Source organism: Octodon degus, unplaced genomic scaffold, assembly GCF_000260255.1.
Source record: "Octodon degus isolate 3935 unplaced genomic scaffold, OctDeg1.0 scaffold00091, whole genome shotgun sequence".
In the NCBI taxonomy this organism is placed as follows: Eukaryota; Metazoa; Chordata; class Mammalia; order Rodentia; family Octodontidae; genus Octodon; species Octodon degus.
In genome coordinates, this window is record NW_004524667.1 from 8,167,962 (window position 1) to 8,180,207 (window position 12,246).

General features: G+C 40.2%; 2 pseudogenes; one reads left to right on the top strand and one right to left on the bottom strand.

The window, feature by feature from the left end:
• The first annotated feature begins 2,612 nt into the window (after nucleotides 1-2,612).
• On the top strand, nucleotides 2,613-2,987 carry LOC105743019 (annotated as a pseudogene).
• A 4,672-nt stretch (nucleotides 2,988-7,659) lies between these two features.
• LOC101562230 lies at nucleotides 7,660-9,167 on the bottom strand (annotated as a pseudogene).
• Between the last annotated feature and the right edge of the window lie 3,079 nt (nucleotides 9,168-12,246).

A 12,246-nucleotide genomic window follows, 5' to 3' on the forward strand; every position in this document is an offset into this window, starting at 1 on the left:
AAGTTCAACCACAGGGGCTGAAATCCATCTCACAATAGGTTTTGTTTTGCTCTTTTTTTGAGGAACATTAACAATCAACTTGTTGAAGGACAGTGTGTAGACCAAGAAACCCTGAAAGCTTCTGAGCTGAGTGGTGACTTGTGGGAGTTGACAACAGCCTCCTGTCAACACAGCATCAGTCCCAGAAAGAGCCAGGAGAGCTGCCCCTGGGATTAATTATATATGGCAGGGGTGAGAGGGAGGGTGGCAGGGAGCAATTGAATAAAAGTATGATATCAGACATCTTTTCAGCTGTCGAGCAACTCGTCCTCTCTGTTTTTACAATGAAATTGACTAAAAGACACTGTAATGTGATATACATTAGTGAAGATTTTATTAATAAAGTTTGTCTACATAAAAGTTTCTATGCCACCTCTCTGTGCAAGATGAGCCCCATCTCGCAAAAATGAACTATTAATCATATGTGCAGCTAAGGGAAGTTAGATAAGTAATGTATCTGGAGGGGTGAAATGTCTATGGCAAACATAGAAATGTCATTTAGAATAAACTTATTTATTTTTTTAAATAATTTTATTGAGAAACAAATAGCTTGTCTTAGTGGTTATTCATTGTACAAGATGCAGAGATGATATCCTGTCTCAAACACTATTAGAACAAATTTCTATTCATTTACAACTCAGTTAACGACAACAACAACAAAAAAAAAAAACAACTGAGCAAATGTATTTGCAGAAGTCAAAATAAAACACAAAGTGGCTTGGACGGAAGCTGCGCCTTCGGCTGTCCCTCTGCTCACGCTCGGCCCCCGCACCCGTCATTCTCCCTCAGTGGTCACTAACCTGGCTATTTGTCTATTTCCACACTGCTGCATCACAAAACATCATGCTCACTTGCCTGGAAAAGATAATATCTCACACATATGGGCTGCCTTTGATCTCTGTGGTCGAGCTAGAGGTCAGAGGCCTGCCTTCTTGGGGCCCATACTTCAAATGATTCCTTTCAGTTACTGAGAAACCAAACTGTTAGAAGGGCGAAGGCAGGAAAAATAAAAGCTGTGATTTAATAGCAATTTATGTGCTTGACTTATTTCAGGTTGGGTTTTACTCTCTTTAGGTCGCATCTTACCATCATTCCTTGCTGTCCCCTATGTCCTCTTCACTCACCATTTGTTTGTTTTGCAGCCCGCAGACAAATTGGCACTCCAAGAGTTCTTTTTCCCTGTAACTTGTCATGTGTCGTCTTTCTACAAAGTAGCACTCAGAGGCTTAATCCCTGTCTTCCTGACATTGTAAGTCAGAAGGCACAATTATGTGGCAAACTCTGAAAAAGTTCAAATATTAAACTATGCTTATTTCTATCTTTCTTAGATTCTCATACCTTGTGGAGAGGTTCTATTTCTATTCACGTGGAGAAGAGGTAGATGGTGTTATAGGCACCTAAACTAGATAAAAATATTATACACATTCAGATAGGGCTAGATCCTGGAAGGAACCAGTGCAGAAGAGGAGATACCTTGGAACTGGAGGAGGGAGGCACAGGCACCTCCACTGGGAGCCAAACCTCAAGAAAAAAAGATAAAACAAATGCACTCACACACTTTCTAAGGATAGGATAAACATTAGAGATTGATAGTCTAAATACATGTCTATCACCTTGAGGAAGCCAGAAAGAATTACTAAACCAACTTTAGAAATACCCCCTGTTCTTTATTCATGCCTGCGTGCTATGTGACTCACTTCCCCCATTTGATTCCAACTTAATCAATTTTACCTGAGCAGTTATATTCATAATCTTATTGGTTGACTACAGCTTTGTCCCACCTCCTTTCCACCTTGTGATTTCCTATATTTTCTACTTTGGACTTGCCTCAATGTGCTTATATTGTTTCATCAATTTTTCATGCCTAGATTTCATAATCTAAGCAACTACTCTGAAGATAACAATATTTAATATATTAACCATTGTTGATTTCCTGTTATCTTATTTTGAAATCCTGTATCATTGTTTTTTTTTCTTTAAAAAATCCCTAGAAAAGGCAGAATCCTTGGAAACCCACTCAGGACCTGTTCTGTCTCTCTCATGAACAGAAACTTTCTTTCCCCCAAATAAATATCAAGTTTTAGCCACCATAGTTCCTAAAATTCATTCTTTATTTTTACGGAACATGAACCCATACCAGATATTTAGCAGGTTGGGTATTTCTTTTTCCTCTATCAATAGGAGCAAGTTGTGCCCAGAATTGGGGCAAAGCTGAGATATGGAAAACAGTCTATAGCATCTCTTTCATAAATTAGTAAAACAAAAAATTTAAACTAAGGGTATTGCAGCTTTAAAGGTATGAATTACACCATAAATTATAACCAATTATAATGCAAGGCCATGTGTGGTCGTCACAATGTTCAAGTGTCCTGCAGAATAACACAGAACATTCACTTTGATTGAGGGCATCCCATGCACCAGCTGCAGAGGAAGGAGCGCTTACCCGAGCGTGTGGCTCTGTCTATTTCAGCTCATCTTTACAAAAGGCTTGAGGCAGATACTAATATTCCTCTTTCAAAAATGGAAAGCAGTTCCTTTTCCGTCTTCTGAGTACGGAGTCTAGAGGCTTTCTCATGGTCCAGCGCCTGACATACCATCGCAGGCTTTCCTGCAACGCTGTCTCTAACAAAGCTAGGCTGTCCTGAACCTCAGGGAATGGAATTCTTTACCTCTATACCAGGAAGTTTGGGAAGGTCCCCAGATCTGCGTGTGGTGTGCCCCTGGGAAGACTTCAAGGGGTTCGAGCTGTGCGGCCTGAAGTTCTTATGAGATTGTCTAAAACAAAGAAGTACGTCAGCAGGGCTCACGGAGGCTCCATGTGTGCTGAGTGTGTCCGCGACAGGATCAAGCGCGCTTTCCTTACTGAAGAGCAGAAAATTGTGGTGGAAGTGTTGAAGGCACAAGCACAGAGTCAGAAGGCTAAATTAAACATGAAGCTGTTGCAGTAATAAAAAATGGAATGGAAAAAAAAGGAAAGTAGTTAATCATTTTTTACACACAAAAACATAAACTTTGTTTGATTCCTGTAGAATGGATGTTCCCTTTGGTGTGATCAACTAGAATGGATGAATTTTATGAAACAAGGTTAAAAAAAACAACAACAAAAAACCTATACTACAGTTTTGAAGTGGAAAGCTTCACATGGTATCATGGCCATTCTCTGCTTTCACTACTAATAATGGAGGGAACCTCTTCAAAGGCTCTGGATTAAGAGAGAACTGGAATCCAACACTGATCTTAGCTGAGCATGTACAATGTGGATGTAAAGAGATCACTCATCACACGGGGCTCTCATGACAATTAAATGGGGTAACCCTAGTGAAACTTTAGTGCCTTCTACATGCCCAAATGTGTGTGTGTGTGTGTGTGTGTGTGTGTTCTATATGTTCCAACATATGTTCTTTAAGTCTAAGTTCTAATGTAAACGTTCCATATGGCTGCACTAACACCTAATAGCTAGCTTTCTCTGTGGAATATACAATCACACATTGTTTAATGATGGAGATAGAGTCTGGGTCATTAGGCAGTTTTGCCATGTGGGATCTTCATAAGAGTCTGCTGGGCCAAATCCACAGGGAAGGAAGGTCAATCATGTGCCATAGCCTCCTGATGCAATCAAGGGACATAGTCACCTTAGATGTATGAAGCTGGTGCTAGAGTGACACAGCAGGATGTTTTATAGTAAAATATTTCTTTTTAAAAAAAAATGTATTTGATACAGGGTCTTACTATGTAACTCAGATTCATAGTGATCCTGTTTTCAGCCTCCTCAGATGTGAGCCACCACAACTGGTCTTGATGTCCAGCTCAGCAAGCCTGGTGGCCGGGGCGTGGGCTGTGGGGCATGTGGTACTGGGGATTGAATGCCAGTCCCTGTGTTTGCCTAAACAGGTACTTAGTCCACTGAGCTACCACACCAGCCCCAAAATTTTTACAAGTATAAAGAGTAACTCTAAAATGATGATAAAAGTGTCATATCGTAAATTCATAAACCAGTAACATAGTCATTTATTATCACTATCAAATTTGATGTACTGCACATAATTATACATGCTATGCTCTTATAATTGGCATTAGATTTCTTCACACCAACACTACCAAAAAACACAACTAATGCATTGTGCTATGATGTCAAGCTGGGTATGATATTGCTACATCATAAGAATGTTTCATTTCCATCATAATCTTATAGGACCACCATCATCCATGCAGTCCATTCTTAGCTGAAATATTGTGCTGCGTGTGGCTATATAAAAATTAGAGCAGCTTGGATACTGACTCTGCTACCACTCCAGAGGAGAGCATTGTTGAGAGCAGGCTGTGGCTCATAGATATACCACAGCCACATAATATTATATTATTCTTCAATATGCTTCAGTAAGGTACGCGCTTCAATAAGGCATAGGGCAAAGTAGGATTGTTGACCATTACTTATAGAGTAGTTAGCATATGAGGACTAAGAGAAGAATAATACAGAATTGGCATCTCTATACATTGAATAGCCTGACTATAAAAGCTAAAACAACACGTGTCAATTAATCCCATCTGAGAAGCTTTATATACACAATAGGGGCCAAAGACCCTGCCCAAATGATACTTACTGGGGCATTATAAATCTATTGAAGACAAATTCGTGCTTTCTTTTCTGTCAATAATACAGGCAGGGGATAATTCAAAAGTCTCTCTGCCTTTACCTGAAGGTAGAACTGGGAGCAATTCGTTTAACTGGGTGGAGCCCCCATTTACAAAGTTGATGCCTTAGTAAATATCTGTGTGAGAATGGGATAAGTTAATGTGAACGAACCATCAATGGACATACATAGCCCAAGTTTAAGAAAAGAGGGCTGGGCACTGGTAGAAGCCAGGTGGCAGGCACTGAGTAAAATCAGCTCAGTAGCTACAAAGCATATAAGATGCTTCCCAGAGCATTCTCTCATGATCATTAGAATCTACTGTAAGCTTTATTAATAAGAAAAGTGGATGAACTCTCAAGAGCTTCCCAGTGTTTTGCTATTGGATTCTCAGGGAAGCATACCAGACCTAGCACCAAGCAGGCTTTTCCCTGCTTCCTTTGGAGTCCAGAGTCTCTTGAGTAAAAGATTTATGATCAAGGGAACAGTCTAAGTGCTAATCAGAAAAGTTTCCAGGGAATTCTTCCTGAGGATATGTTACGATTACAGGCGTTCAAAAAGCAAGTTAAAAGTAGGGATGACAAATGTTTCTTATCAAGGGAGCTTCTTTCTTGGATGATAAAAATGCTCCAAACTTTGCTGCAGTGATGGCTATACAACTGAGACTACATCCTGAATGTGTAAAACATTTGGACCGTGCACTCTAAATGGACAAATGGGCATTGCACTATATCTCAATAAGGTTGTCAAAAAATAGAGATTGGGTTGGAAGCCAGTGTTGACTTTTAGTGGATGCTTGTATGAAGGTATAATATTTAGAAGGATTTTGAAGGTTGAACAGAGGCATAAAGGTAGAGAGCGAATGAATGGACATGTCAATCACAAGATGATCACTGACTGGGCTGGGGATATAGCTCAGCAGTTGAAGCACCTGCCTGGCAAGTAAAGGGTCCTGAGTTCAACCTTCAGGAGTGGAAAACAACAACAACAACAACAAAAAAAAAAAAAAAAACGAGATGATCCCTGAGAAAGGGAGACAAAGAATGTGACTGGGCAACATTTACAGCTTTTGTGTGTGCATCCCACAGTATCTAGTAGTCAGTCAGCAGATCTGGGAGGTGGGAAAGCCTGAAGGGTTAATGTCTGTCTTTGTCCTCAAAGCAATGACTCTTGTGAATGGGAAAATTCACCTGTTGACATGTTAGAGGAGTAAGCAACTACATAATTAGCCCTGGATTCTTCTAGAATTAATAGACATTGTAGCAGAGATACAGCTATTAGGAAAAGAAAATTCATTAATTATTCATTAGAACCAAAGAAGCAATGTCCAAGGCAACAGACCCGAAATGCTCTGTGTCTCTTGCTTGTGCAGCTGAATTCCATTTTCAGGTGTGCACCCCACAGGTGCAGATGCCACAGAGCAGGATCAGATGCACAACACCTGGGGAAGCCCCAGCTCTCAGTGACCTTGGAACACAGCACACACCTTCCGTAGCAAGGAGTCCTGACTTTGAACTTGCCTGGAATCCTGCCCCTTGCTGCCTTCCCTCATGTTTTACAAGCCAGTGAACCATCTTTCTTGTTTTTAGAATAACTGTTCTGTGTTCTTGCCAAGAATACTGAGTCACTGATCTCCCCACTCAGAAAGAGTTCAAGGTCTTAGAAACCTAGAACCCTTATCTACCTGCTAGTATTTAAAAACAATTAGCTTGATAGGAGCCTCAAACAAAACCATTGATGACATAAGTGAATCATATTACTTCATAGTACTGTGTGCGGAAGAATGATTTATATTGTAGCCTTATCTCTATATATAACATATATACAATAAAAGAATGGAAGAGAGGAAAGGATTCTTTGTTGTTTTCTATCTAAAAATCTAATTTCCATAACCCATCACCAGAAGAGCTCTTGCTTCACTTTGACTGACACTGTAATTTACTTTTTTTTTGAACATACAGATACTTTATTGCTCACCTTTCACACAAAAGTTTTTATATATACAAAAACCCAGAAAAAAACATCATGTCATAGAGATTTTGGTAAAGGACAATGTAAAACATCAGCTCAGCCAGGCTTTTGTTTTCTGCAGCAATAATAATGGGCCTCTTTCACTAAGCAAAGCTCTGTCTTACTTTGTGTATTTCTTCCATTAAAAAATCATCTCCAGCCAAAAGAAAACCAACTTGTGTTTGCTAAGCCAGTAGTATTAAATCATGCATAAAACAAATTTTAGTTTGCTATTTCTTCTAGCAGATTTCAAGTAGAAATAATGTTGAAGGAAGAACTTGTTTTGAATGGATGCAGGTCAGTTTAAGTTGCTATACTTAACTAAATGCCTATGTGTACTATAGGTTCACAACTTAGTTTGCTTTTAGTCTTGTTTTGTCTGTGTTGAAGGTTTTCAGAGTTGAGCATGAGGTACAGTATTCTATGAACAAAATAAGGCTACTGAATGTGCTGTCTGCCAAAAAGCTCATTTAATAGGAACTGATCTAACCAACCTATCATAAAGCAAAAGAGGCACAGCCTCTTTGAATAAAATGCCAACCTAGGGCTGCACTGTGCTCAGAAAGCAGGCATTTTATGTAATATATATATATATATATATAGCTAATATGAGGAGAGTCTCCCAGTAATAAATCTAAAAACATCTAGATGAATCCTCATTTTCAAAATACTTTATTCAAGTAAACTGCTCAAAAAATGTACATGTTCTGACTATGAAATTAGTCCACTGGTCAACTAAAGGCAATTTTAATTACCTTTTAATTTTTTTTCATATAAAGTAGAGATGTTGTATGTACTTTTCAAATAAACTGCGTCTTGCAACTCCATTAAAAAAAAAAAAAACTGACAGATGCTTATGCCAAGCAGCAGTCTATCTACCACCTATGGTCATATGTAAATCCAAACTCATGCTGGATTCAGGATTCTGACATGAAGTTTCTATTACTTGAGCTCTAGCAAAATGTAATATTCTGTAGCCTCAACTAGTATAACGTCTTCTTTGTCCAGATCCAGAATGATTATACTGATAGACTTCATGCTGGAAATGCTGTTCAAACTGACACCCCTGGTGGTAAGTCTGGCCTCCTCTTCCACCTCAACTTCCTCCCTGGCCTCCATGACCACTCTGGCCTCTGAGGCCAGCTCTCCCACCATGACCACCAACCCCATCATCATGATGTCCACCATCTTGGTATCCATTGTCCTGCTGGTGTTCACCATTCTGGTATCCACTTCCCTGTATATAAAGATGTTTGGAAGCCACCGTAACCACTGCCTTGATAGCCACCCCTGTGGCCACCTTGATAGCCACCTCGCTGGAAACCTGCATCATGATAACCACCCTCTTTGTGGCCACTCCTCCTCCATGCCCTCTATTCTTCCAGCCTCCTTGATGCTTACTTCCTCTTCCTCTGCCTTGGCCACCATGATCATACCACCACATCCGCCTCTCCTTCCTCCTTGTTCATGACCACCTCATCTTCTATATGAGGAATGTTTATAACCACCTCTCCCTCCTCCTTGGCCTCCTGCTTGCTGCTGGGGCCCATCTTGCCTTCTCTGCCTGGGCAGCATCTCTGGGGATGCAGGTTCGATGTCATTAGGTCACTGTCCATCAACACCTTCTTGATGGCACAGGCTGTCTTTTCTCTTATGGAACCACTGCTTGTTCTCAAGATCTTTGATAAGTTTTGTCTTGCAGCCAAGAGATGAGCAACAGAAATAGTACTTTGAATGCCTTGGCTGGTAGACCTTGGCTAACTTTTCTGTCTGACCCTTAGCTTTGTCAGACCAGCTAGAGGACTGTAGAGTGGCATCCAAATGTTTTATTAGCAGCTTTCTCTGGACTTCATAGTCATTGGCTATGGCTTGATTAATTGCTTCTATCTTTTCCCACTGGGTCCATCCCATTGACTTCTTCAGTAAACGCTTTCCCACAGGATTGGGTAGAACTTTCACTAATCTTTACTTATTTTTTTTTCAATCCTGCTGAAGAATTGGAACATAGTTATATTGGCTGGAGGTTTGGACATTCCTAGAACAATACATATGCCTTTCAAGACCCCACTCTTGCCTCCTTCTTGAGCGTCTTTTTGGAGGAGCATTCTACAGAGCATTCTGGCAGCTTCTAGTTCTGGGATGAGGTCTGTGAGCAAGTGGTGGAAGTTCTTCTGCACAAGCAGGCACTTGGTCATCTCCCCAGATGTCAGTGAAAGATATGGACAGTTTATTTCCCTTAGTGGCCTGCTCACCTCAAGCTGGAATTCTTCAGCTTCACTGGGGACTGTTAGTTGCTTGCATACTTTCTTCTAGTTAACAGAGCACTCTTAATTCCGATACCAGCCAAGCACAAAGTTTGGTAAACTCAGGAGAACTGGCTCCAGCAGAGACTGCCTGAGACAAGGCACCATCTTCCAACAATGGACCCTTATAACCTAGATCTTCTAATGACTCCAAGTTGTCAGGCTCAATGAGGTCACACTCCATGTTACTGTGGTATTCAAATTTTCAAGTCATCAGACATGCATACTTGTAATTTAATTTCATACGTAATCCTGTACCTTATCTTTATCCATTGTGCATACATGAGTTTTGGTTCAGTAATTATCAGCATCTATTTACTACCATTCTTATTACTAGGTATGGCAGTAAATAGACAAAGTTCATGCCCTATTGGAGCCAATGTTCTTTAATGTTGTTTAGCTATGTTACCTTGCAAGTTGGGTGGAGTATTTTACCTAGGTAACTAGAATACTCTTAGTTTTCTTTTTGGTAATAGTATGAATTATGACATTGATTATCATCTGTGTTAAGGTCCATGAGTTTATACTCTGTGTCTGTTATTTTTTATCCCTCCCAAGGGAGTCATCACCTCTTCTGGGCCTGGCATTGGGTGACAAAAAGCATTATACTATCTCCCCTAGGGGCCCTCAGAACCTTCTAGGATATCATGTGATTTCTTTAAATATCATTTTTCTAAAAAAAGCTTTACACATTTCTCACAAGGTAAGTAATGCTGAAATAAAATAAAATGCATACAGGAGATGATAAACATCAATTCAGAAACTATGGTAAGGTGGGAAGACAGAGACGAAGTGAAACTCCCTTTACACAAGTACAGTCATGGTGCCCATGACTTCTCCATGCTGAAAACAGCTTTTCCAGTTGGGTTTCCACTCCGAAGTTGATGTTATGACTCAGCTGACTTTGGCTCAAAACAAAAGAATCTGCAAGGAAAAGGCTTGGACCAAAGTAAATAGAACACAAGCAGCACAGGCGTTCCCAGGAACTTGGGTGTGGCAACCCTGCATTTTAAATCAAGCAAATGAGTTTATGTATTTATTTATTTTTGTATGTTAGGGAAGGGCCTACAGGGTGTTCAGGGTCTCACTACTAGATTGGACTCATAGTGATCCTCCTGTTTACAGCCTCCCAAGAGCTGGGAGTACAGGCCAGTGCACCACGCCCAGTCTCAATTGCCATCTCAGTGTATCTCAGGGGCAGGACTGACATGGCAGGCCCAGGGATCAAACCCCAGGTCCTTGCTCTTGCTCGCAGGCACTTTAATCCACTGAACTATTTGGCCAGCCCTAAGCTAATGAATTTATAACATTTAATAAACACTTCTTTCTGCCAGATGTTCTGTAACAGGTGAGTCTGAAGATATGGATTTGTAAACAGAGGTATAATTGCATTTGAGTTTAAAATGCAAGTATGGGTCGGTTGAAATTACAAAATTAAGAATTATTATACAATCTCTTCAAAGGATCTATAATGTCAATAGAAGCTAAAATGACCAAGAACAGTTAATAATATAATAAAAGGAGATAAAAGGGGGAGTAAACAAAGAAATTCTAGACTCAACTAGAAAAGTGATAATTGGTTTTGTTTTGTTTTGTTTTGTTTTTTTGGTGGAACCGGGGATTGAACTCAGGCCCTTGTGCTTGCCAGAGAAGCACTTATTCTACTGAGCCATCTCCCCGGCCCCTAAAAGTGATAATTGTTGACAAAGGTATTCAACCAATTTCTATTGAGAAGGAATAGAAATCAATATAAAACATCCCAGTATAAATATTTTGTTATTTCTCATTATGCCTAAGTTAATTGTACAGAAAAATGTGCTCATTCAGGCTGCTGTTATGTATTGAATCCTAACATAAATGGTTTCTATCCTGTATTAAGTCATTAAGAAAGATTTTCAACTCCAAACCCTCCTTCCAGACCAAATAAATCAGAATTCTGATGGTGGGGCACATGCAGTGGTGGGAGCTAGAAGGCTCCCACTGAGCACACAAAGGACTGAGAATCACTGCCTTTGTTCATGACCCTCAGACAGTGCTGCACTAGGGTCATGTGGAGAGCTGTGTCCAAACACAGAAGGACAAATCTCACTTTAAGAAGTTAGAACCTGGGGCTGGCAAGATAGCTCAGTGGACTGCTTTGGCAAGCACAGGGACCAGGGTTCGATCTCCAGTCCCGCATCCCATGCCAGCCCTGCCTCCAGGGCATGCTGAGCCAGCTACCAAGTCCAGATGTGAAGGAGCACCACTGTAAGCACTGGGGAGGCTGAAAACAGGAGGATCACTCCAAGCCCGAGCTGTAGTGAGACCCTGTACCAAACATATACATGAGGGTAAAAGAAGGGAGAAGAAACTAGAACCTGACAATAGCACTGAAAAGTCTCCCCAGATGATACCAATGTTTTGAAAAAGCTGCGAAGCACTGGCCAATGTCAGGTTCTCATCAAAACTCGTGACCAATCTGACATAACCCCTGTCCTCCAGGAATTTAAGACTTATGGGGAGAGGAAAAACACAGCCTGCACATAAATAAATTATGATAAACTGTGATGAGTGTAATGATGAAACCTAAGTATGAAGTGATAGTCAAGTTTAGACGGAAGACTCGGAGAGATGACATTTAACTTGAGAATTAAAGGTAGGCAACAACATAGTCTTCAGAATATGGAAGGAGAGATGAAGAGGAGATGGAGTGGGAAGAGGAGATGGAGTGGGAAGAGGAGATGGAGTGGGAAGCAACTAATTTGAATCTTGTATGCAAAGGTATGACAGAGAGAACATCCAAGGAAGGTTTCTATCTGGCAAGGGGTAAAAACAGAAACAAGTGATATGAAATGTCTGAGAAAAATAAGCAGGACCCTCATAACATATAATCTTGCCAGCAGTGTTAAATAACTTGAATTTTAAGATTAATAAGAATTTATAAAAATTTTAAGCAGCGATGTGACATGCTTCTACCATGTTTTTAAAAGATCAGGCAATTGCACAGTGATATATGTGCACCTATGTTCTTAGCAGTGCAATTTGTCATAGCTAAATCTTGAAAAAACAGTCCATATGCCCATCAACTGAGGACTGGATAAAAAAGATGCGGTATTATTACACAATGGAGTTTTACTCAGCTCTAAAGGAAAGATAAACTTGAGGCATTTATAGGTAAGTGGATGCAACTAAAGACCATATTCATAAGTGGAATAAAACAGACCTGTCTGTATTATACTATCTTTGTGCATAAGCACCCAAAAGAGCAAGTAAAATCTGAAAAG